Source organism: Chiloscyllium plagiosum, unplaced genomic scaffold (genome assembly GCF_037043375.1).
Source record: "Chiloscyllium plagiosum isolate Xiang-an unplaced genomic scaffold, Cpla_swu_hap1 HiC_scaffold_45, whole genome shotgun sequence".
NCBI classification, from domain to species: Eukaryota; Metazoa; Chordata; class Chondrichthyes; order Orectolobiformes; family Hemiscylliidae; genus Chiloscyllium; species Chiloscyllium plagiosum.
The window spans coordinates 50,142,353-50,168,811 of record NW_028270183.1 but is presented as its reverse complement, the minus strand read 5'-3'; the positions used below and the strand labels follow the sequence as shown (position 1 = coordinate 50,168,811).

Sequence of the window (26,459 nt, the reverse complement as noted above, 5' to 3'; positions counted from 1 at the left end):
ATCTGGAATGCACTGTTCAGATTTGGGAATCCTTGGGAGACAATCTGTGGTTTCAGTAGTACTGGGCTTGTGTTGTTGGTGTACAGTAAGCAATTCATAAAGTTACTTCTGTATTGTTGACAACCTGAATGGTATTCAAATCTGCCAGGTTGCCTTCAATAGTGTGAATGCATCTATTGTAAATATTTGGAATATTCCAGAACTGCCCAGTGCTGGGCAAATTCAGGGGGGACAAAAAAATCACATTGAGTAATTTGAAATTAAGAATCCAAGAGGACTTAACCACTGAAGTATTCAATTCAAATAGTTAAATGGAGTGCTCACATTTAAAATACCTCTTATCCATAGGAATGGATGGACTGGCAGAATTGGGATCGAATTCCTAGCTGGGGCACGTGAAATGTGCTTTGATAAAGTCACCTGCATTTACCAACAATAATTTGGCAAGCTCGGAAATTTAAAAAAACAATACAAGCTTCATTGCTGCTCCAGTCGGGTCGCAAGCTCTGTGAAAAAATAACAATGTTCAGGTTGATTGCATACACTCTGAAACACGTGTTCCTTCTACAGATCCTGCAAGTTTCCCCAATGAGCATAGAACATCCAAATGATGTTGCTAACTTTGACCAACTCATTTCTTTCCGAGCCTCTATAGCCTGAAGAGTGACCAGAAGCAATTACTCCACAAATGTGGGAACATTACCGACGAGGATTTTTTCCTTCAGAATTGACTTCCATATATTCAGTGTCAGAACAGATTAAAAAGCTTGTTACTTTTATAGAACAATGATTTCAGTGGGAGTAAAATGCTAACCTTTTCTTGCTTAATAATCAAGCTGCCTAAATTTTAAAAATGAATACTTCTTAATAGTTCACGAGATCCTCATGAAATATTTTGTGCAAAACAAATCACATGATACATAGTTATTCAGAGAACAAAACAAGTTTGTTCATTGAAGAACCCAGAGGAAAAGGTCATGAATCAATGTGAGTTTGATCTACCTCAATCATCATTTCAAGTGCATTCTCTGCATGAATACTTCGAGGAGGAAAAGGAAAATTTAACTTCTTGAATAATTGAGAGAATGAAGTCACAGTTGTACAACACAAAATCAGACCCTTCAGTCCAACTTGCCCATGCTGACCAGATATCCAAAATTAATCTAGTCCCATTTGCCAGCATTTGTTCCATATCCATCTTAAACCCTGATTATTAGTTTATTTTACTTTATCAGCACTTGAAACACTGACATTTTGTTTCTCCCAACATTGGTTAAAGAAATCATAAGTTCATTCATCCAAGTTAATTTTGTAATTTTTCACAAAGAAACAAGTGAGAACAACATATAGCTGAGTGCAAAACAAAATACTGCAGCTGCACGATATCTGGGAGCCCTGATAAAGGTGAGGCACTGATACTTTGGTGTAACCTGCAGTCTGGCTAAATTGCAGCAAAAAGCTGTTCAATTTTAGATTAGATTACTGACAGTGTGGAAACAGGCCCTTCGGCCCAACATGTCAACACCGACCCGCCGAAGCGCAACCCACCCATACCCCTACATTTGCCCCTCGCCTAACACTACGGGCAATTTAGCATAGCCAATTCACCTGACCTGCACAGCTTTGGACTGTGGGAGGAAACCGGAGCACCCGGAGGAAACCCACGCAGACACAGGGAGAATGTGCAAACTCCACACAGTCAGTCGCCTGAGGCGGGAATTGAACCCGGGTCTCTGGCCCTGTGCGGCAGCAGTGCTAGCCACCGTGCCGCCCAATAGTTTATCTGCAAACTATTGAATGCAAAATCCTCCTTGCACAATAATGAGGCAGCATTTTGGGATGTCATTTTTAAAAATATTTTCAAAGTTACTCACAATTAAGAGTGATCACTTGGTACTGTCTGCATAACACAGTACGAAAAGGAATTAACAGAAAAAAACATTATAACCCAAATTCAGAGTCACAAATTCATTGATATTGCATGGGTCCAACATTTATAAGTAATTGATTTTTAAAAATAAATAGATACATTTACTAACTATATTGGAGTACAGTCAAGTTTCTTACTGAACAGTGACAGGATTGGACAGAGTCCGCATGGATTTAAGAGAGGGGAATCATACTTAGCAAATCTATTGAAAGAACCTACAGAGTCGAATATTAAAGTAAGAAATTCCAGGACATTTAAAAAAGCTTATCATTAAACATGGTAGACTGGGTTTTGTGAAAGAGAAACTATATTTGACAAATTTGCGACAGTTCATTGAGGAGATAACAAGCAGGGCTGATAAAGGGCAATCCAATGATGTTCTGTATTTGGATTTTAAAAATGCAAATGATAAGGTGCTACATAAAAGTTAATTGCACAATTTAGAAGCTCATGGTATCGGGGTTATGTATTAGCATGGATTGAGGATTGGTTAACCACATTGGCTGTTGCTGAGTCCTCACTTGCAGTGCTTTATACAATGTTAGCTCCCATATTCAATAAAGGATAAACCAACATCAGAAACCATTCAAAAAAGATTCACTTAGCTGCTTCGAGGACGAAAGGGTTGACCTATCAAAAATAGATAAGCAGGGGTGATCTTATGGAAACAAGATTCTGAAGAGCTTGACAGGGTGGATGTTGACTAGATCTTCTAGCACCAGTGAAGTCTCAAACAAGGGAACATTCATTTTAGAAAAAGAAAATATTTTTTTCTCTCAGTGAATTGCTAGAATTTTCTCGCCCAAACTTTTGTGAAAGTTAAATGTGGGACGGGAATGGTTGGGTTACTCTTCGGAGGGTTGTCTGGCTTGTTGGCTGAAGGGCCTGTTTCCACAGGAGGGAATCTATGATTCTGTCACAAATTATTTTAAAAGAGGGCAGATAGATTTTTGAAATATTGGGCAGTTGAGGGCTATGCGGAGCAAGCATAAAAGAGGTGTTGAGGTCTGGGTTGGCCCAGCCATGATCTGATAGAATGGGGGAACAAGCTGAAAGGGATGAATTGCCTACTCCTGCTCCGATTCCTTGAGGCTCCGTTTCATGTTTTTTTTTGTCTCCAAGGAAGAGCGTGATACAATGTGCGAAAGATCTCAGATGTGAAAATGGGGTGTTTATGTACTGATTTATCAATCACAGCTATACAGTCATGAGTAGGAAGGCAATTCCCTCCATGAATAAAGGAAATCTACTGCAGACCTCACACAAAGGAAATTCTTACCCTCAGTAAACTCTCCCATCACATTACCCAACATATCAGCAAAAGGTGGACACACTGCGCATGCTCTAGCCAATAAAGGGACCCCCGGGTGATTGATGTCAGCACCGGACCAATGAAAGGACGGTGGGCGGAGCTGGATGACCTAGCGGGCGGTTGGTCCTCCAACCAATCAAAGTGAATGAAGGGCGGAGCTAAACTAAACCATGTGATCACCCTCGCGCGGGGCGTAGAGTAACTGTAATGAATGCTCGGGAAGTTATGGAGAGAAAGGATACGGTAAGGAAAGAAATAAACAGGGAAACGGGAGAAAAACTGTGTTTCTATGAGCGGAGAGGTTTTACAAACAAATTGTGCACGTCGGAAAACACAAACTTGAACGTCCCAGTCCCGTGTTTGCAGTAAATGGGGAATGGCCTCAGCGCGGCTGCAGGCCTGAGTGAGCGCCGCCATCTTTATTCGGGACAACGATTCACTGGGCACGTGCGCGGCCGCCATCTTTGTAGGGGGCAAGGTGCAGCCAGGCGCATGTACAGCCTTTCTCTGGTATAGAGTCTTTGTGATCATAGCAGCCAATACAGCTCTGATTCACCTCTGGGCTCCCTCATGACCACTTTGTCAATGTCTAGCTTCCTCAGTCTGAACCATGGGTGTATTTTTGGTCTGTTTAGTACTGTATTATTATTTTTATAGACCCTTTGTAAATGAGTTTTTCACTGTGGCCCAGCCCCTGACCTTGTGCTGCTCTATTATCAGATTACTTTTTTCTTGAATATTTTTGACAGTCAAGAATTCTTTTTTCCAATAAGCAAGTGTATTTTCCTTCCATTTCTGACTATCAAATTCTGCACCATTTTCATTCCCTGTAATCCATTTTGCACTCCCTGAAACATCAACTGTGTTTCTCCTTCCACAGATACCAGTGATTAATGCCAAAGCCCTGTTGCCTGTGGAGAGGGTGATGTTTGACTTTATTGTACAGCTGCAGTCTGTGTGGTAAAGGTGCTCCCACAATGTGGTTGGGTAAGAGACATTACAGATTATTCATTACAGCAGCAGTGAATATTTGAAGATAATGTCCAAATCAAGAATAGTTTGTCGTTTTATTATCATGCTTATAATTTCACCAAAATACTATTGAAAACTTTAGATATAAAGCCAGAGATAGAGATATTAGGTCAGGTGACCAAAAGCATTGCCAAAAAGCAGGTTTTGAGGGATGTCTGAAAGGTGGAAAGCAGACCTGTGAGGTTTTGTCTGCAAATTCCAGACCATGTTGCTTTAGTAACTGTAGAATCAGCCACACAGTTGAAGTAATGAATTAACAAATCGTTGGGAGTCTCAAAGAAAATGGGTTGTCGAGGTCTCAAAGGATGTGTGGTGCAGGGAGCGAGGGATGATCACAGCCAGGAATCAAATCAAGAATGAGAATTTTAAATTGTTGTTGCTTATGAATAGGAGCCTATTCACGGATGAACATGTTTGGGGAGAAGTGAGCACGTGGACGATAGAGCTTTCAATTTTTCTTGAGATTACAGGGAGGTTGAATTTGGGAGGCTGGCCAGAAGTGTGTTTGGATAATTAAGTCTGGAGATAACACATGATGGATGAGAGTTTCAGTATATGAGCTGAGGTGAGGGTAGAATCAGCTAGAAATAGTGGTGTTGGAGTGGGACTGGGCTGTCACTCTCCCCTCACCTCTGGGATTGTATTTCCTAATGCCTTGTTAGATGCCAGGTGGTCCATCCAGTTTCATTCCTTTGCTGAGACTTTGCAGTCATTAATACAGTGAGTAGCTTGTTGGGCGACTGTCAGGTTGGCAGGATTTTTTTCGCCATTGACAATGGTTCCATGGAGATCAGGAGATTCCTAATTCCAGATATTTTTTCTTGAATTCAGATTCCACTATCTGCCGAGCTGGGATTCGAAAAAGCTCTTCAGTTGTACATTTTAATATTCTGGATAAACGTTAAATACATTAGTTGTGGTTCTGTTCGCCGAGCTGGGAATTTGTGTTGCAAACGTTTCGTCCCCTCTCTTGGTGACATCCTCAGTGCTTGGGAGCCTCCTGTGAAGCGCTTCTGTGATGTTTCGTAGTCGTTTTTCTCTGCCGCTTCTGGTTGTCAGTTCCAGCTGTCCGCTGCAGTGGTCGGTATATTGGGTCCAGGTCGATGTGTTTGTTGATAGAATCTGTGGATGAGTGCCACGCCTCTAGGAATTCCCTGGCTGTTCTCTGTTTGGCTTGTCCTATAATAGTAGTGTTGTCCCAGTCGAACTCATGTTGCTTGTCATCTAAGTGTGTGGCTACTAAGGATAGCTGGTCGTGTCGTTTCGTGGCTAGTTGGTGTTCATGGATGCGGATCGTTAGCTGTCTTCCTGTTTGTCCTATGTAGTGTTTAGTGCAGTCCTTGCATGGGATTTTGTACACTACATTGGTTTTGCTCATGCTGGGTATCGGGTCCTTCGTCCTGGTGAGTTGTTGTCTGAGAGTGGCTGTTGGTTTGTTTGCTGTAATGAGTCCTAATGGTCGCAATAGTCTGGCTGTCAGTTCAAACATGTTTCTGATGTATGGTAGTGTGGCTAGTCCTTTGGGTTGTGGCATGTTCTCATTCCGTTGTCTTTCCCTTAGGCATCTGTTGATGAAATTGCGCGGGTATCCGTTTTTGGCGAATACATTGTATAGGTGTTCTTCTTCCTCTTTTTGCAGTTCTGGTGTACTGCAGTGTGTTGTGACCCTTTTGAACAGTGTCTTGATGCAACTTCTTTTGTGTGTGTTGAGGTGGTTGCTTTCCAAGTTCAGGACTTGGTCTGTGTGTGTGACTTTCCCGTATACCTTTGTGGTGAATTCTCCATTCGGTGTTCTCTGTGCCATCACGTCTAGGAATGGGAGTTGATTGTCCTTTTCTTCCTCTCTAGTGAATCGGATTCCTGTGAGTGTGGCGTTGATGATCCGGTGTGTGTTCTCTATTTCTGTGTGTTTAATGATTACAAAGGTGTCATTCACATATCTGACCCAGAGTTTGGGTTGAATTTGCGGTAAGAATGTTTGTTCTAACCTTTGCATTACCGCTTCTGCTATGAGTCCAGAGATGGGTGAGCCCATGGGGGTGCCGTTGATTTGTTCGTATATCTGGTTGTTGAATGTGAAGTGTGTTGTGAGGCACAGGTCCAGTAGTTTAAGTATGCCGTCTTTGTTGATGTGTTCAACGTCCTGTTGTCTGTTATATCTGTTCAGCAGGTTGGCTATTGTTTCTCTGGCTAGGGTTTTGTCGATAGAGGTGAACAGTGCCGTTACATCGAATGAGACCATGTCTATGTGTATATTTCTGATCATGTCCAAGAATTCCTGTGTTGATTGTATAGAGTGTCTGGATCCGCTGATCAGGTGTTTCAGTTTCTGCTGTAGTTCTTTAGCCAGTTTGTGTGATGGTGTCCCAAATCTTCTCCCAAACTTTAAATACATTAGGTTTGTTCACTCATTTTAAATATGACTAACCCTGGTCTTGTTCCTCTGTAAAACCCTGTCCATCATCCTGTCTACTTCATCCTTCCCTCCAACAACAAGAGCAAGGAGCACATTGAGTTTCTCTGTCACTAAGACTGAGAGAATCCGATCAGCTGCCTCTGCTACTTCCCTCCCTCCCACTAGCCCACCAAGACAAACTGCCTCACATGGTGTTCCTGATTTTTGTCCCAAACTTACATCTTTCTCCAGTCTCTTGTCAAGCCTTATCAGAGCTCATCTTGACTCTTTACCCTAATCTCGCTAAACTACAGACATTCCAACTCTGTTTCCTCCTCATCACTCCCCCTCGCCAATTCACAGGTATTGTTCCTTGTTCTGTCTGTCTGTCTTTTCTGGTTATGTCATTCTCATCCATTCTGCAAAAAAAACCTAACATTTGACCTCACTATCATTTGTAAATCCTGCTCCATCTGCACTCTCCCTTTCCTTTCTGAATTCCTTGTATTTGGTGTCCCTCAATGATCTATCCTTGCTCTCTCCTGTTTCTCACCTACATACTGCCAGGAGGTGACATCATCCAAAAGCACAGTGTGAGGTTTCACATGTACACTGACGATGCCCAGCTCTCCCTCCCCATCATCCCTCTCCATTGCTCCACTGTTACTCTGTTATCCAACTGCTTATCACACTCCCACTACTCAATTAGCTGCAATTTCCTCCAATGAGACATTGTAATGGGTAAACCCATTGCCGTCAGTTGCTATTACAAATTCCTTTCCCTTACTGCTGCGCCCCTCCCTCTCACTGGGTGCAGTCTGAGGTAGAACTAGACTCTTCACAACATTGCTGTCATATCTGTAACCCCAAGGTGACCTTCTGATCAGACATCTACGCAATCACAAACACCAGGAATACCAATCTCTAAAATGTTGGTTGTCTCCACCTCACCCCAGCTCCATTGCTCCTGAAACCCCATACCCGTGTCGGTGTTGCCTTAAACTTGATGAATCTGAAACAGAACCCTTGATTTTGTGACTGACCCAGAATCTGCTAGCTTTCTGTGTTTCCTGCACAATTACCCCCCGGTCCCTTTGTGGTGCAGCTTTCTACAGTTTTCACCATGTAAGTAGCACTCTGTACTCTTAAATATCCCCTCCAAAATGACCGACTTCTCATTTTCCCAAATTATACTCCATCTGACAACTTGTTGCCCCCTTCTCCTGTGCATCTCTCACTCTTCACAATTCTCTTAGAACTTTACAGTTATGCCTTTTGTACGAGCTCCCCCCCCCCCCCCCCTCTCCCCGCCAATTTTTCTAAACATTTACTGGGAGCACTGCGCAGTGTGAAGCATGCAGGAGCTTGCTGCCCATTGGTCAGAGTGGAGGCAACTTGCCCATCAAGTTGCATGAGCCTTTCCCACCCCATGTCTTATTGATGAGGCACAGCGGCAGCACGGAAGGTAGAAAAAAAGAAGCAAATCCTGTTCTGCACATCTCACTGACTCTTGGAATATTCTGTCCCATGTGTCAAAGATCTGCCCTGTTCAGTCACATGAAATTCTAAGGTGGAAACTCCTAGAAACCCACATAGATTTCCCTCTGTACTGATTGCTGACCTCCACAAGGGGTAATGTGTCCAGTCATCCTGGCCCAGGAGGAGGGGATGATGCAAGTTTCTAACCTGAACTGACAGTGATGGATTTTATAAACTTGTCCACTTGTAGTATCCTGTAATACATTCAGATGGTAATCTCAGTCATTGTAATATCAAACTCCGATTGAATTAGTCAATTTATCAGGACCTTGGTATTTGCATTGTGTGTGAGTATTGTAATCCATCTGAATCCCATTTGCTGCATAAAAGTTCTCCTTTGAATCTTCCCAAACCTTTAATGTGTGTCCTGTAATCCTTGTATAATGAGCTGATGGGTGTAAGGTTTATTGTTATAACGTGTAACTTTTCTAAACCCCTCTGTCACAGCACACCCACAGTTTCCTTTGCTACAAGGAGAACAATCTCCATTTTCCCAAACCCCTGATTCCCCAATGTCTGTTTGCTCTCTATAAGGCACACATCAGGATTGTGTTGGAACGTTCTCCAAATGCCTGCATCGGTGCAGCCCCCAACAATATTAAAGAAAGTAAACATCCTCCAGGACAAAGCATTGTGCCTGAGTGGTGTCCCATCCACCACCTTCAGCATTCCCTCTCCCCACCCCAGAGACACAGTGGCATCACTGTGTAAAAGGTAAAGGTAGCATTGCCCTACCAGACCATAGGGCTGCTCTCTCATTAGGGAGGAAACTGGAGCCCCTGGAAGAAACCCATGCAGACACTGGGAGAATGTGCAAGTCCCACAGAGACAGTTGTCCAAAGCTGGAATCGAACCTGGGGCCCTGGCAGCAGTGCTAATCACTGACCCACTGTGCCACCCTAAAATTGTAATTTGATTCACAACTACTAATTCCTCTGATAGTTCATTCCACACATAAACCATTGTCTGAACAAAAGTAAAAAAAAATTCCCGAAAGCCTTTTTAAAGCCGTTCTGCTGACACCTTAAAAGGTATGTACCCAGTCTTGAATCGTGTCCCTTCCTCGAAAGGACACCTGCTGTTCACATTACTGATACCAACCCTCCATGAATTGTGAAACGCCTAATAAGGTCACTCCTCAGCCTCCTGCGCGCCAGTGAAAGAAGTCGCAGCCTATCCAGCCTCTGCTTATAATTCAAACTATCCATTCCCATCAAATCCTGGTAAATCTCTTCTGAATCCGCTCCAACTACATAATGTCCTCCCGATATCAGCATGACCAGAACTGGACACGGAATTCCAGAAAAGGCCTCCCCAACATCCAAAATAATGTCCCAACTCTTGTACTCAAAGGTTTGAGCAATGAAGGCAAGTGTGCTAAGCACCTTCTTAACCACCCTGTCTACATGTGACACAGACTTGAAAGACCCGAACCCCTCGGCCACTTTGTTCCATATCACTACTCGAGGCCCTGTTTTTAATTAGTGTCAGTCTGCCCTCGTTTGTTTTATCAAGATGTAATATTTTGCATTTATTCCAATCCAAAAATCCCCAAAAACCCTGAGCATTAAAGACAGTAGGAGTATACTTAAGAGGGAAATCAGGAGGGCAAAAAGGGGACATGAGATGGCTTTAGCAAATAGGGTTATGAATAATCCCAAGGGTGTTTATAAATACATTAAGAACAAAAGGGTAACTCGAGAGAGAATAGGGCTCCTCAAAGATCAGTAAGGTAGCCTATGCGTGGAGCTGCAGGAGATGGGAGCGATACTAACTGAATATTTTGCATCTGTGTTGACTGTGGAGAAGGACATGGGCAATATAGAATGTGGGGAAATAGATGTCGACATGTTAAATATGTCCATCTTACAGAGGAGGACGTACTGGGTGTCTTGTAACCGTTAAAGCTTGGTTAATCCCCAGCACCTGATCAGGTGAACCCTCGAACTCTAGGAAGCTGGGAATGTGATTGCTGGGCATCTTGCTGAGATATTTGTATCATCGATTATCACAGGTGAGATGCGAAAAGACTAGAGGTTGGTTAACATGGTGCCGCTATTTAAGAAAGGTGGTAAGGACAAGCCAGGGAACGATCGACTGGTGAGCCTGACATTGATGTTGGGCAAGTTGTTGGAGGGAATCCTGAGGAACAAGATGCGTGTGTATTCTGAAAAGCAAGGACTGATTAGTGATAGTCAGCATGACTATGTGCGTGGGAAATCATGTCTCACAAACTCGATTGAGTGATTTGAAGATGTATCAAAGAGGATTGATGAGGGCAGAGAGGTGGACATGATCTATGGAATTCAGTAAGGCGCTCGACAAGCTTCCCCATGGTAGACTGGTTAGCAAGGTTCGATCTCATGGAATACAGGGAGAACTAGCCGTTTGGATACAGAACTGGCTCAAATGTAGAAGGCAGGGTGGTGGTGGAGGGTTGTTTTTTCAGATTGGAGGCATGTGACCAGTGGAGTGCCGCAAGGATTGGTGCTGGGTCTACTACTTTTCGTCGTTTATATATATGATTTAGATATGAGCATAGGAGGTATAGTTAGTAAGTTTGCAGATGACACCAAAATTGGAGGTAGAGTGGACAGCGAAGAGGGTTACCTCAGATTACAACAGGATGTTGTTCAGATGGGTGAGAAGTGGCAGATGGAGTTTAATTCAGATGAATGTGACGTGCTGCATTTTGGAAAAGCAAATCTTAACAGGACTGATACACTTCGTAGCAAATTCTTAGATAGTGTTGATGAACAAAGATATCTTGCAGTGCAGATTCATATTTCCTTGAACGTAGAGTTGCAGGTAGATAGGATATTGAAGAAAGTGTTTGGAATACATTCCTTTATTGATCAGAGCATTGAGTATGAAAGTTGGAAGGTCATTGACAGGACATTGGTTAGGCCTCTTTTGGAATATTGTGTGCAATTCTGGTCTCCGTTAATCGGAAGGATGTTGTGAACCTTGAAAGGGTTCAACAAAGATGTACAAGGATATTGCCAGGGTTTGAGCTGCAGGAAGAGAGCAAAAAGGCTGGGGCTTTCTTTCCCTGGAGCATCAGAGACTGAGGAGTGACCTCCTTGGATGGTTTATAAAATCATTAGTAACATGGATAGGGTAAACAGACAAGGTCTTTTCCCTGAGTAGGAGAGTCCAGAAATAGAGAGCATAGGTTGAGGGTGAGAGGGGAAAGATATAAAAGGGAACTAAGGAGCAACTTTTTCACGCAGAGTGGTGCGTGTATGGAATAAGTTGCCAGAAGAAGTGGTGGAGGCTGACAATTATAGCATTTTAAAGGCATTTGGATACTTGACATGAATAGGAAAGATTTAGAGGGATATGGCCCAGGTGCTGCCAAGAGGGATAAGATTAGGTTCGGATATCTGATCGGCATGGACAAATTTGAGCGAAGGTTCTGTTTAGTGCTGTTCATCTGTGACTCACAGCTCTGTGGGTTTCGGTCTCTTCAAAGATAAATCTTAGTCTGTTTTATTTTAGTAAAGCTACAACATTCAGTAGGGTGATGGTTTATTTCTTTAAATACACATCTTATGATACTTTGATTAAGTTTTTTAATATAAAATATTGGTACTAATTTATTCTAGAGTAGTGTTTTGTAAAGCTGTAAGACTGTATGCCTTTTTCTGGGTCTGTGGACTGTTATGGTGCAGAGATGGCCATTTGTACAGTGATGTGCTCTTCCTGTTGGATGTAGGAGATTAAGAAAAGTTTCAATGATCCTGATTGTCTGCAGGAAGTGAGGATGCAAATCCTGTAGGATTTCATGGACCAGATGGAGCGATGGTTAAAGTTAATGAAGAATTTACAGGTGCCGGGGGATGTGATAGGTGGCAGTTGCAGAAAGGTAAGAAAACTGCCGATCCAGTCAGGTAGATGGGTTTCCTCTCGGAAAGGGAGGAGTGGAGGGCAAGTAGTGCAGGAGTCTCCTGTGGTTATTTCCATCTCAAACAAGTATACTGTTTTGGAAAGCGTCGGGGGTTACAGACTCTCAGGGGACTATCGCACTGACAGCCAAGTTCCGAGTGGAATGGATCTAGTGAGGTATATCAGGTTCCACGCAATTGATGGTGATAGGGGGCTCTCTAGTCTGCAGCACAGACTGCAGTTTCTGTACCTAACAGTGAGACATCAGAATGGGCTGGTGCCTCCCTACTGTCTGGGTGAAGGATGGCTCTGAGGGTGCAGAGTATTCTGAAAGGGGAGAATGATCAGTGGGAGGTCGCTGTACATTGGTACCAATGACATAAGAGAGAAGTATGAAGTCCTGATGAGAGAATATAGCAAATTGTGGGTGGCACGGTGGCACAGTGGTTAGCACTGCTGCCTCACAGCGCCTGAGACCCGGGTTCAATTCCCGCCTCAGGCGACTGACTGTGTGGAGTTTGCACATTCTCCCCGTGTCTGCGTGGGTTTGCTCGGGGTGCTCCGGTTTCCTCCCACAGTCCAAAGATGTGCAGGTCAGGTAAATTGGCCATGCTAAATTACACCGTAGTGTTAGGTAAGGGGTAACTGCAGGGGTATGGGTGGGTTGCGCTTCAGCGGGTCGGTGTGGACTTGTTGGGCCGAAGGGCCTGTTTCCACACTGTAATGTAATCTACTAATCTAATCTAATCAAATTAGCCTGTAGGATAATAAGCAGGTCCTTGTGGGTAGTAATATCTGGATTACTCCCGGTACCACATGCTAGTGAGAGTAGGACTAGCAGGGTACAGCAGATGAATGCGTGGCCAAGGATCTGATACAGGTAAGAAGGATTCACATTTTTGGATCATTGGAATCTCTGCTGGGGTAGAATTGACGTGCATAAGAAGGATGGATTACACCTGAATTGGAAGATGTCTAATATCCAAGCAGGGAGATTTGCTAGTGCTACACGGGAGGCATTAGACCAGTGAGGGAGTGGGGGGTAAACCTAAAGAGATAGTGAGAAAGGAGGTAAGTCTGAGACTGGTACAGTTGAGAAGTTAGACAGGCAAGGCAGCCAAGGGTAAGACACAGAATGAGATCGGACTGACAAGGTACAACAGACAATAGGTGCAGGAATAGGCCATTCTGCCCTTTGAGTCAGCACCACCATTCATTATGATCATGGCTGATCATCCACAATCAGTATCCTGTTCCTGTCTTATTTCTGTAACACTTGATTCCATTATGTTTAACAGCTCTATCCATCTCTTTCTTGAAAGTATCCAGAGACTTGGCCTCCACTGCCTTCTGGATCAGAGCATTCCATGTTTCACTACTCTCTGGGTGAAGACGTTTCTCCTCAACTCTGTTCTAAATGGCCTCTCCCTTATTTTTAAACTGTGTCCTCTGGTTCTGGACTCACCCATCCGTGGAAGCATGCTTCCCGCCTCCAGAGTGTCCAAGCCTTTAATAATCTTGTAGGTCTCAATCAGATCCCCTCTCATTCTCCTAAACTCAAGTGTATACAAGCTCAGTCGCTCCAATCTTTCAACATATGATCATTCCGCCATTCCGGGAATTGACCTCATGAACCTACCCAACACTCTCTCAATAGCCACAATGCTCTTCCTCAAATGTGGAGACTAAAACTGCACACAATACTCCAGGTGCGGTCTTACCAGGGCCCTGTACAGCTGCAGAAGGACCTCTTTGTTCCTATACTCAATTCCTCTTGTTATGAAGGCCAGCATGCAGTGAGCTTTCTTCACTACCTGCTGTACTTGCGTGATTGCTTTCATTGACTGATGTACAAGAACACCTAGATCTCGTGGTACTTCCACTTGATCAAACCTGACTCCTTTAGATAGTAATCTGCCTTCCTGTTCTTATCTCCAAAGTGGATAACCACACATTTATCCACATTAAACTGCATCTGCTATGCATCCGTCCACTCACCGAGCCTGTCCAAGTTAACCTGTATTCTCATAACATCCTCCTCACATTTTACCCTGCCACCCAGCTTTGTGTCATCAGCAAATTTGCTAATATTACTTTTAATATGTTCATTTATATTATTAATGTATATTGGAAACAGCACCGAACCTTGTGGTACCCCACTAGTCACTGCCTGCCATTCCGAAAGGAAGCGTTTATCACTACTGTTTGCTTCCTGTCAGCCAGCCAATTTTCAATCCAAGTCAGTATATTCCCCTTTGTAAATCCATGCTGACTCTGACGAATCCTATTACTGCTATCCGAATGAGCTGTAACTTCATCTTTTATAATTGACTCCAGCATCTTTCTCACCACTGACATCAGGCTAACCGGTCTATAATTCCTTGTTTTCTCTCTCCCACCTTTCTTGAAAAGTGGGACAACATTAGGGCGGCACCGTGGCACAGTGGTTAGCACTGCTGCTTCACAGCGCCAGAGACCCGGGTTCAAATCCCGCCTCAGGCAACTGATTGTGTGGAGTTTGCACATTCTCCCCGTATCTGCGTGGGTTTTCTCCGGATGCTCCGGTTTCCTCCCACAGTCCCAAAAAAACGTGCAGGTCAGGTGAATTGGCCATGCTAAATTGCCCGTAGTGTTAGGTCTGGGTGGGTGCGCTTCGGCGGGTCGGTGTGGACTTGTTGGGCCGAAGGGCCTGTTTCCACACTGTAAACTAATCTAATCATTAGCCACCCTCCAATCTGACTCTACATCTCCTGATTCTGTGTCTCCCCCTTCGCAAGGGACTGAACGTCATCCCTCACCAACAGGGCCATCTTACCCCCTCTGCCCATCAGTCTGTCCTTTTGATAGCATTGCACTGCATTTATGTCAATGCAAGAGGTTTGACAGGGAAAGCAGATGAGCTTAAGATATGGTTTTGAACATGGGACTGGGATATAGTGGGTATTACAGAAAAGTGGCTTAGGTTGGACAGGACAGGTAGCTTAATGTTCCAGGGAGTAGATGTAAGAGGAAGGATAGAAAGGGGGATAAGAGAGAAGGTGGAATGGTGTTTTTGATTAGGGATAACATTATTGTTGTGCTTAGGGAGGATATTCATGGGAGTTCGCCCGGTGAAATTACTTGGGTGGAACTGCGAAATAGGAACAGGATGATCACCTTATTGAGGTTGCCTGTGTGGATTTCGTCCGGGTGCTCTGGTTTCCTCTCACAGTCCAAGCTGTGCAGGTTGTGTGGATTGGCCATGTGAAATTACCCATATTGTTCAGGGATGTGCAGGTTGGGTGGATTGGCCATGTGAAATGCAGCGGTACAGGGTTAAGATAGGAGGCTCAGAGGGTCAGTGTGGATGTGATGGGCTGAATGGCCTGCTTCCACACTTGGGACTCTCTGACGATAATTCTACTAGTTTTAAAATAGTTACAGAAAATAATAGACCAGATCTAAAAATTGTTGTTCTAAATTGGACAAAGGTGAATTTTGACGGTACAAGGCGAGAACTTTCAATATTTCTTTGCGACCCCCCCAGGTAAAGGGACGGCTGGAAAGTGGGAACATAAGAACAGAAGGAATAGGAGCAGGAGGAGGCCATCTGGCCCCTCAAGCCTGCATTGCCATTCAATAAGATCAGGGCTGATCTTTTCATGGCCTCAGCTCCACTTTCCCGCTCTCTCACCATAATCCTTAATTCCTTTCCTGTTCACAAATCTACATTTTGTCTTAAAGGCATTCAGGTTGATAACGTCAACTGCTGCACTCAGCAGGGAATTCCACAGATTCATAACCCTTTAGCTGAAGAAGTTCCTCCTCAACTCTGTCCTAAATCAGATACCCCCTTATTTTGACGCTATGCTCTCTAGTTTGACCCGCTACCCCCCCAAATGGAAATAAACTCCCTTCTTCTATCTTATCTATTCCCTTCTTAATTTTATTTTTTCCAATACAACTTCCCATTCTTCTAAATTCCAACAAGTATAGTCCCAGTCTACTCCATCTCTCCACATACACCAACCCTCTCAACTCCCGACTCAAACTAGTGACCCTCCTCTGCACCCCCTCCAGTGTCAGTATATCTTTGCTGAAGTAAGGAGATCAAACCTGTACACAGTACTCCAGGTGTGGCCTCACCAGCACCCTGTACAGCTGCAGCATAACCATCCCTCTAGCAAGGAAGGACATTAGACCCTTCACCATCTCTTTTAGTCCCCTGGGATGCATTCCATCACGGCCAGGAGACCCATGTACTTTTGGGCTGTTATCTTTCCCAACACTACCTCTTTACTGAGAATGACAGTTTCCATGTCCTCATCTGCCATTTCCTCCATAGGCCTCTGAAAATGAGACAACAAGAGTACATAGACAGTATGTTCCTGTTATTGCCAAGGCTGGTAGGTGTAGAGAATGCTGTGTGTCTCGAAAAATTGAGGGTCTGGTCAGCAAGCTGAAGGAGGGATATGGCAGGTACAGACAGCTGGGTTTAAGTGAATCCCTCAGAGTATAGGGGCAGTAGGAGGGAAAACAGGAGGTAAAATGGATACATGAGATAGCTTTGTGGGGGAAAGAGGTTTAAGGACAATCCAAAGAGATTCTACAAAACACTAAGGACAAAATTGTAACCAGGCAGAGAATAGGGACCCTCAAAGATCAACAAGGCTGTCTGTGGAACCACAGAAGGTGGGAGAGATACTATCTGAGGATTTCTTGTCAGCTTTTACTGAAAGAGGATATGGAAGCTAGAGACTTTGGTGAAATAAATATTGAGAACTTGACATCTGTTCATATTACAGAGGAGGTTGTACTGGATGTCTTACACATAAAGCTGAGTAAATCTGTGGGACCTGATCAGATGTATCCCAAATCTTTATGGGAAGTTAGGGAAGTGATTGCTGGGCCCCTCAGTGAGATATTTCAATCACCGATAGCCACAGGTGAGGTGCTGCAAGATAGGCGCCATTATTTGAGAAAGGTGATGAGGAAAGGCCAGGGAACAATACACTGGTGAGCCTGAAGTTAGTGACAGACAAGGTGTTGGAAGGAATTCTAAAGGGCTGGTTTATATGTAATTGGAAAGGCAAGAAGTGATTAGGGATAGTCAGCATGGCTTTGTACATAAATCACTAACTTGGACTTCAGAAAGACATTCAAAAAGGTTCCACATGACAGACTGGTTAGCGAGTTAGACACCATGGGATACAGAGAGAACCAGCTGTTTGGATACAAATTGGCTGCAAGGTTGGTGATGGAGGGTAGTGCTTTTCGGACTGGAGGCCTGTGATGAGCAATATGGTGTAAGGATCGGTGCTGGGTCCACTGCTTGTCATCATTTATATCAGTGATTTCTATGTGAATATATGAGATATAGTTAGTAGGTTTACAGTAGACATCAAAATTGGAGGTGCACTGGACAGCAAAGAAGGTTACCTCCGAGTACAATGGGACTTCAATCAAATGGGCTGAGGATTGTCAGATCGAGTTTATTTCAGATAAATGTGAGGTCCTCCATTTTGGAAAAGCAAATGAGGGCAGGAATTATACACTTAATGGGAAGGTCCTGGGGAGTGTTGCTGAACAAAGAGACCTTGGAGTGCAGGTTCATAGATCCTTGAAAGTAGAATTATAGGCAGGGTAGTGAAGAAGGTGTTTGGTGTACTTGCCTTTACTGGTCAGTGCATTGAGTAGTGGAGTTGGGACGCCATTTTGCGGCTACACAGCACATTGATGCAGCCACTTCTGGAATTCTGCTTTCAGTTCTGGTCTCTCTGCTATCGGAATGATATTGTGAAACTTGAAAGGGTTCAGAAAAGATCCGCAAGGATGTTGCCAGGGTTGAGGGTTTGAGCTATGTAAGTAGAGGCTGAATAGGCTGGGGCTGTTTTCCCTGGAGCATCGGATACAATTGTGAGGGGCATGGATAGGGTGAAATCCAAGGGCTTCTGTTTTAGGTAGAGTTAGCAGAAGATCAGATAATTCTCCTTGGAGCTGAGAAGTTTAGGCAGTGATTTCGACCAGGAGCAGATTTGTTTCCAGGATATATTATTTACAGAGAGACAGAGGGAGAAATTATTAACGTCACAATTTTTAGTCACTACCTTCAGGTAACTGGCAAATAATGCAGGTTAAAAATGTGAAGATTATTTTACTCACTAAATTCTGAGCATCTGGAACAGTTTGACCGACAGCTGGATGCAGATTCAGTAGTTATTGTCAAAACAAATTTGGAATTTAACTTTTTTAAGGAAGGATTTGGAGGGCTACAGACAAATGGGAGGTGAGTTGGGATAGACTGGTACCATCTCCAATGGGGAGGAGTACAGCCCCAATGGGCTGAATAGCCCCAAACCCCTGTGCTCTGTGTTACTGCCCCATTCACTGTGAATGATGAAGCTCATCCCAGGGCAGAGTCATAGAGACCTACAGCATGGAATTAGACCCTTTGGTCGAACTGGTCCATGCCGACCAGATATCCCAACCTAATCTAGTCCCATATGCCAACATTTGACACATATCCCTCTACACCCTTCATATTCACATACCCATCCAGATGCCGAATGGTGCAATTGTACCAGACCAATAGGAGAATTGGCGTCATCCTCCAGCCAATGGGAGTGAATTGGGATGGGTCCAGCAGGCCAACACGTTTTGGGTATATTATTTTCATCAGGAATGCCGGGATTGTAGGGGGAGGGGGAGTAGTAAGAGGGCTGATAAATAAATAAGAGGGATGTGTGGGATTGGTCGGAAGGGAGCTAGGAAGGCAATAGGTAGATGTAGGTGGAGGGTAATGGAGAGATGGTGGAGTGGATAATTGGAAAGGAAGATGGACAGGTGGGACAATTCAAGAGGGTTGTGTCGAGTTGGAGGGTTGGATCTGGGATAAGGTAAGGGAGGGGAGATGAGGAAACCTTGATTCTGTGGTTAAAGGGTTCCAATGTGGATGATGAGGTTTTCTTTCTCCAGGCGTCGGGTGGCTGGGATTTGGTGGTGGAGGTGGTCCAGGGCTTGCATGTCCTTGGCGGAGTGGGTGGGGAAGTTGAAGTGTTCGACCACAGGATGGTGGGGTTGGTTGGTGCATGCATTGCAGAAATGTTCCTTGAAACATTCCGCAAGTTGGTGTCCTGACTCCCCAATGGAGAGGAGACCACGTCGAAAGCAAAGGCCATAATAGGTGAGGTGTTTGGATGTGCAGGAAAATCTCTGCTGGATGTGGAAGGGTCCTTTGGGGGTGAGGGAGGAGGTGTGGACACAGGTTTTACACCTCTTGCATTGGCAAGTGAAGGGTCTGGGAGTTGTGTTGTTGGGGAGCATGGATCTGACTTGGAATTCACAGGGAATGGTCTCTGTGGAATGCTGAAAGGAATGGAGAGGGAAATATACCTCTGGTGGGATCTGATAGTAGATGGTGGAAATGCCGGAGGATGATGCATTGTATCTGGGTGGAAGGTGAGGACTGGGGGGTTCTATCCTTGTTGCAGTTGGAGAGGTGTGGTTCAATGGCAGACGTGTGGGAAGTGGTGGGGATGGACTGGAGAGTATTGTTGACCACATGGGAGGGGAAATTGCAGTCCTTGAAACACGGGGCGTTTTGGTATGTTTCTGGAGTGTTCTGCCAGCTTGCATCAAGCTTCACTGGAACACTGCAGTAAGCATGAGACAGATTATGGCCAGGCAACAGACTTGTGTGTTAAAGTAACAGGCAACTGGAAGCTTAGGGTCTGTTTTGCAGCAGAATGTAGCTCATCAGCTGCCATTTCCAGCACCTCCACTGAGATGCTGCCAGACACAGGTTCCTGTCCCCTCCATTAACAGCTATGCACCCTCCCAAACAGATTGCTATCCACTCCTTTGTCTTTCCAAACGTTCCTGTCTCTCTTTGGGCTCTGTCCCCACCTATTATTTACCCTTTAAACCCTATCTCCTGCAGTCCAAAGATATGCAGGTTCGGTGAATTGGCCAAGCTAAATTTCCCATCGTGCTCAGGGATGTAAACGTCAGGTGCATTATTCAAGAGAAATGTAAAATAATAGGGTCAGGGAATGAGTTTGGTTGAGAAACTCTTCAGAGGGTGGGTGTGGACTTGTTGGGCCGAATGGCCTGTTACCACACTGTAGGGATTCTAATTTTCCCAGCTGCCATCGGTTCTGAGGAAGGGTCACTGGATCTAGAATGACCCTTGGTGTGTGCAGGAGGAGGAAACCGGAAAGGGGAGTTGGATTCAGTTTAGACTGACTGGGTTTAATTACACTCTGTACAGGTAGTTAGGCCTGAATTAGAAACTCTTGTCCCACGTTTACAGCAAATGGGAAAATGGCTGTGGCCCTCAGGCGATGATGGGTCCTGGGTTATGGCCACCATCTTTATTGGGGGCAAGGTACAGCGAGGCACATGGATATGTCCTCTTCCTGGGTGGGGGCGGGGTGATTTCAAGAGGAGCATTTACACACCAAACACATACCAAGAGAAGTGTTTGCCTTCACTATTCATCTTGCATTGACTGTGAGTTTTGTTTTTTGAATTCATTTTATAGAATATTAATTGAGAATAATTGAGACAGGGATCTCAAAAGCAATTTTCTATCGTCAGCAGGTCATCAGGATCTGAATACCATTGACATTTAACTGTGGAAGGAGAAAGGTGTGCCTGTTCTTTCTGTGGGAAAGTATCTATTATTTTAAGCAAAAATTAGAAAGATGTTCAAATTAGTGGTTGGCTCACCCTTGGGGTTTGTGCTCTGCAGCTAAGGAAGGAGATATTGCCCTGAGAGGAAGCACAGATTTATCCAAATTACACCTCGTCTCTTTCTAGGAACTGTCAGATTTGGTCCCAGTCACCCACTTCATGATGTTACCTGTAAACTCCTTATTTTCAATTCCCTGCAAACTTCTCATTAAAATTCCTTATGGACTCAAATTCCAGCACCATTTCAGGTGGAATGTTCCAGATTCTGACAACTGTCTGTTCATTCAGAAACTGCTGAAGTCCATGTTGACTCAGGGGTTACAAAGGGCTGAATTGAAAGATGAGGTGCTGTCCCTGAGCTCCCATTGAGATGCATTGGAACAGTACAGGAGGCTGAGGGCAGTGTAGGTGTGAGCAGACAATGAAAATGACAGGGCTGCACTGTGACGGCTGCTTAGCTCAATGAGAATGTTTTGGAGTTGGATGTAAACAGAGGGAGGGGAGACAAGGGAGAAGGTGAACCTCAGCTTCAGTTTTATTTCAGGCCATTCAGAAATTCACATGGTCCCAATGGGAACAGCCAGTTTGTAAGTGAAACCTGCTGAGTTTTTTTTTAAGTTTTTAAAAGTATAAAATGTCAACTTAAATAAAGATCGGGCCTTTAGATTATAATGGAAATGTTTGAAATGAAGAAAGGTTGCTAGCTCATTTAAATTCTCTTAATGAGAGTAACTAGCTGAAACTAGAGAGACATTGTGACAGGAGCCCTCAGACCTGTGGTATGCTCCTGTTGTACAATTTGGGAAATAAGGGACGCTTCCAGTCTCCCTGATGGCTGTGTGTGCAGGAAGTGTGTCCATTTGCAGCTACTGGGAAACTGCTTTTCAGACCTTGAGCTGAGAGTGGACTCACTGTTGAGAATCTCCGATACTAAGAATGTTATGGACAGCACGTTTAGTGAGTTAGTCACACTGCAGGTGAGGGTTACACAGGCAGAAAAGGAATGGGTGACCATCAGATCAAGTAAAAGGCTCAGGAAGAAAGTGCAGGACGCCCCAGTGATCATTCCCCTTCTCAAACAGATATTGTGCACCGCTTGGGATTCTATAACGGGGGGAACAGGTGGAGTGGACTCTCATGGGAAATCAGCAACAGCCAGGTTCATGACCCCACAGATAGCTCCGCTGCACAGAACTGGAGGAAGGAGAATGGCAGAGCTGTAGTGACAGGGGATCCACTAGTCAGGGTCAGAGACAGGCGTGTATGTGGCCACAGACATGAATCCAGGACAGTGGAATTGAACCCAGGTCCATTTATTGATAAGTGCACAGACCAATAAAGGTCAGTGTCCCAAATGCAACCTTCAGCACCTGATCACCCTGAAGCTCTTCTTTCCAGGGCCTGTGCACTTGTTCTGATCCCTTCAGAAGGATTGAAGGGGATAGGGAGAAAACAGGAACAGGGTTGTGTTGTAGATCTACAAAATAACGTCACCCTCCGCTCTCGGTCTCCCCCGTCTGTCTCCCATCCCCCATCATGCCTCCTCCCCACCACAGGGAAAAGACCTGTGTATTTACCCTATCTATGCCCCTACTGATTTTATAAACCTCTATAAGGTCATCCATCAGCCTCTGACGCTCCAGGGAAAACAGTGTATTCAGCCTCTCCCTATAGCTCAAATCCTCCAACCCTAGCAACATGCTTGTAATTCTTTTCTGGCCACTTTCAACTTTCACAATATTGTTTTGAGAGGAAGGAGACCAGAATTGCACACAATATTCCAAGCGTGACCTAACCAATGTCCCTGCACAGCCGCAATATGACCTCCCAAATCCTATACTCAGTGCTCTGACCAATAAAGGAAAGCATACTAAACACCTTCTTCACTATCCTATCTACCTGCGATTCTGCTTTCAAGGAGCTATGAACCTACACTCCAAGGTCTCATTGTTCAGCAGCACTCCCGTGGACCTTACCATTAAGTGTATACATCCTGCTAATATTTGCTTTCCCAAAATGCAGTACCTCACATTTATCTAAATTAAACTCCATCTGCCAGTCCTCAGCACATTCGACCCTCTGATCAAGATCCCGTTGTAATCTGAGGTAATCCTCTTCACTGTCCACTACACCTCCAATTTTGGTGTCATCTTACTAACAATACTTCCTATATTCACATCCAAATCATTGATATAAATTATGAAAATTAGTGGATTCACCGATCCTTTGTGACACCCCACTGGTCACAGGTCTCCAATCTGAAAAGCAACCTTCCACCACCACCATCTGTCTTCTACCTTTGAGCCAGTTTTATATCCAAATGGTTAGTTCTCTCTGTATTCCATGAGATCAACCTTGATAACCAGTCTCCCATGTTGAACGTCTTACTGAAGTCCATGTAGATCATTTCCACTGCTTTGCCCTCATGAATCCTCTTTGTTACTTCACAAAATTGACTCAAGTTCATGAGACGTGATTTCTCATACACAAAGCCGTTATTAATATCCAGGACTTAACTCTGTACATTGGGATCTGTGTCACCCAGTTATGAGTGTTAATATTCTGGATAAAGTTCACGTACACCAGGTTTGTGTTGGTGACTGTGTATTGAGTCTTGTTAATATCACCCACACAGGTAAGTTCCATTTGAAAGGCAGTCCCTATATCCCGAACCCCGCTCCCATCTGCTCTGTCTCCATCCCCACCATAGACAGTAAGTGGGAGGAGCTCATGGAGTTTCCATGTGAGAGAGATTGAGAAAATCTTCCCTTCTTTCCACTAGCCCACCAGGAAATGGTGATAGTGTCCTTACCTCTGAACCAGGAGGATCGGGCTCAGAGTTGAGTAACAGCATCTTTGAAAAGGCTGATTGGAAAACGAGCCCAAGCCGCCAGGCCATACTGTCTCCCAGCTGTCCCTGCCTGAGCCTCAACAGAACCTTCCTGTAGTTTCTCTCCTGTCAAATTCTCCCATTGCTAACTTTGTCCAGGGTCCCCTCCTACTGCTGCGCTGATCCTGTCCCTCACTGACCTGTCAATCCCCCAGGATCCTCCACATTCATTCATTGCTTACAATCTCCAGCCCTGAACCCTCCACCCTATTGGGCAGCAGCTGCTGTCAATCACCCAGATTCGTGTGTGATCTGGAGCATGTGCTGTAGGAGGGGAGACCAGTGCACGGGCGCAGTGCTGGGCAATTGTTGGTGTATGTGCAGGGCTGGTCAGGGCCAGGAGGGAGGCTGTGCGTGTATGGGATTAATCTGTCATTGGCAGTTTCCTCCCTCTGGGAATAGGACCCAGGGAAATGGCCCCTGCCCTGATATCGTGACAAGTGGTCGGCTATCAGTGGGGGGAGCATTTTGCAGAAAGTTATCAGAACTCGTGTGAAGATTCAGGAATGTTATGGAAAGGAACAAGGATGGGCCTGCAATTAAATTCTAATTTGGTTCATCTTAGTTCAATCAGACATGACTTGGCCAGTGTGTGCAGGATGGTTCTTATCAGAGGGTCCGTGTGGGGGAAATAAATAAGAGATTCCAGATTGGGGAAAAAAAAAATCAGTTTGGTTCTGACCAGGACGGAAACCTGGGAGGTGGGGTAAGGATTCACCAACATCCAGGAGGCTCCGAGTCAGACTCTTTGATTTGATTAGATTAGATTTCCTTCAGTGTGGAAACAGGCCCTTCGGCCCAACCAGTCCACACCGACCGTCGGAAGAGTAACCCACCCAGACCCATTTCCCCCTGACTAATGCACCTAACGCTATGGGCAATTTAGCATGGCCAATTCACCTGACCTGCGCATATTTGGATTGTGGGAGGAAACCTTTTTTTGGTTCTTAGTCTGCAGTTAGGAGCTCGGAAGCTGATTTCAAAGAGAAGAGAGAGTGTATGAGAACTGGGTGTGGAGGAAAAGGGGTGAGGAGATTGGTTTGGATTTCAGTTCACAGAAGAGAGCAATTGTGAGACTGAGATTTAAAGCTTTGGGGGAACAAAGAACCTACAATTTAATACTATCTCTGTCTTATGAATTTCCATCCTGTGTTAACGGTGGTGACCTGTTTTCTCTGTTGTAGGGTTCTGAAAGGGCGGATTTGTGGATGGGAAATTCAAATTGAACTTCACGTTCAGTTTTGATAGTTACTTGATCTGTGCCAATCTGAATATCATTGGCCTTTTCATGTGGAAGGAAAGGTGTGTATTCTGTCCGTGGGCGAATATTTCAAATGTCAGTGTGTCTGGAAAAATTACTGAGACACAGCCAAGTTCATGTTAGTGTGGTGACTGCGGTGAAAGAGTTCATTTATGGTTAAAAGTCTGAAAAAACATGGCACATTTCCCAAAAACAATTAAGCTACAGATTTGTTTTGTATGAGGACAAATTTTAATTAACCATGCAACCAGAAAGACACAAGGATACCTGCACCATGGAACAAATGATGAAAACGGGATTGTTGTAAAGGAGTTAATTATCGATCATGGCTTGTAATCCATTGGCGTTGTCACGTCGGTTCCAGTGCCATGGGGAAACACTGGAAATGTGATGAGTGCAGTGTAAGTTTCAATTATTAACCTGGAAAAAGTGCAGAAGAAATTTACAAGAATTTTTGCTCGGGCTCAGGGGTCTGAGTTGTAAGGAGAGGTTGGACAAGCGAGGATTTTTTTTTGCTTAGAGCAGAGGAAACAGAGGGGGGATATTTTCTGGAAGTGTATAAGACCATGGGAGGCCTGGGTAAGGTGAATGCATTCAGTCTTTTGCCCAGGGAATCAAGGAGTGGAGGGCATCAGTTTACGGTTAGAGGAGAAATTATGAAAGGGAACCTGAGGGTCAACAGTTCTACACAGAGGGTGGTATGTATATGGACTGAGCTACCAGTGGAAGTGCTTGAGGTGGGTACATTAACAACATGTAAAATACATTTGGACAAACACATGGATAGGAAAGGGTCAGAAGCAGATGGGTCAAGTGCAGGGAAATGGGGTTAGCATGGATGGACATTCTGGTCGGCATGGGCCAGTTTGGGCCAAAGGGCCTGTCTCTGCTGTAGGACTCTGACTCCAAGTATATTTACTATTTCTCACGCTATCTCTGGTAGCACCCTGGGATGTATTCCATCCGAGCGACGAGACTTGTCCACCTTTAGCTCCATTAACTTGCCCAGCTCTAACACTTTCATGATGAAGGTTGTTTCTTGTTCCTCACCTTCCTCAGTTTCCTTATCAATTACTGGCATCTTCTTCGTGTTCTTCACTGTGAAGACTGACTGCTGTGAAGACTTCCTGAACCCTGCTGGATAGCAATAACTGGGCACAGAACTCTGAGAGGTCTTCTTTGAGTCTTTATTGATGAGACACGGCAGTTACCTGGATAGTGTACATGCAGAACACCTCCAGGCAGCATCAGGTAACTCCCCACCTGTCCGATGTGCCACTCCCATTCTTATACCTTTGTGGTTTGTGGCTTTGAATGGATGCTGTGTCTCAATATTATCTCCATGGCACTGGCAGTTAAAAAGTTGAGTTCAGCCCAGCACTGTGTGGTTAAACCAAATACCCCTCCCCCACGCCCCTGTGGCTCAGTCAGGTATCTGACAGGCACTTCAGTTTCAGTGGGGCTGTCTGTCAGGATTCTGATGTGGAGGAGCCGGTGTTGGAGCGGGGTGGGTAAAGTTAAAAACCACACATCACCAGG

At 44.6% G+C, this 26,459-nt stretch overlaps 1 long non-coding RNA gene across 1 annotated transcript in view; it reads left to right on the top strand.

Moving 5' to 3' along the window:
- Positions 1 to 3,446: 3,446 nt before the first annotated feature.
- LOC148136658 (uncharacterized) overlaps positions 3,447 to 26,459 on the top strand; it is a 44,168-nt gene continuing 21,155 nt past the window's right edge. Inside the window, exons 1-2 of the long non-coding RNA XR_015754440.1 lie at positions 3,447 to 3,485; positions 4,123 to 4,229. This is a non-coding gene — a long non-coding RNA (uncharacterized LOC148136658). The remainder of the gene's footprint in view (positions 3,486 to 4,122; positions 4,230 to 26,459) is intronic.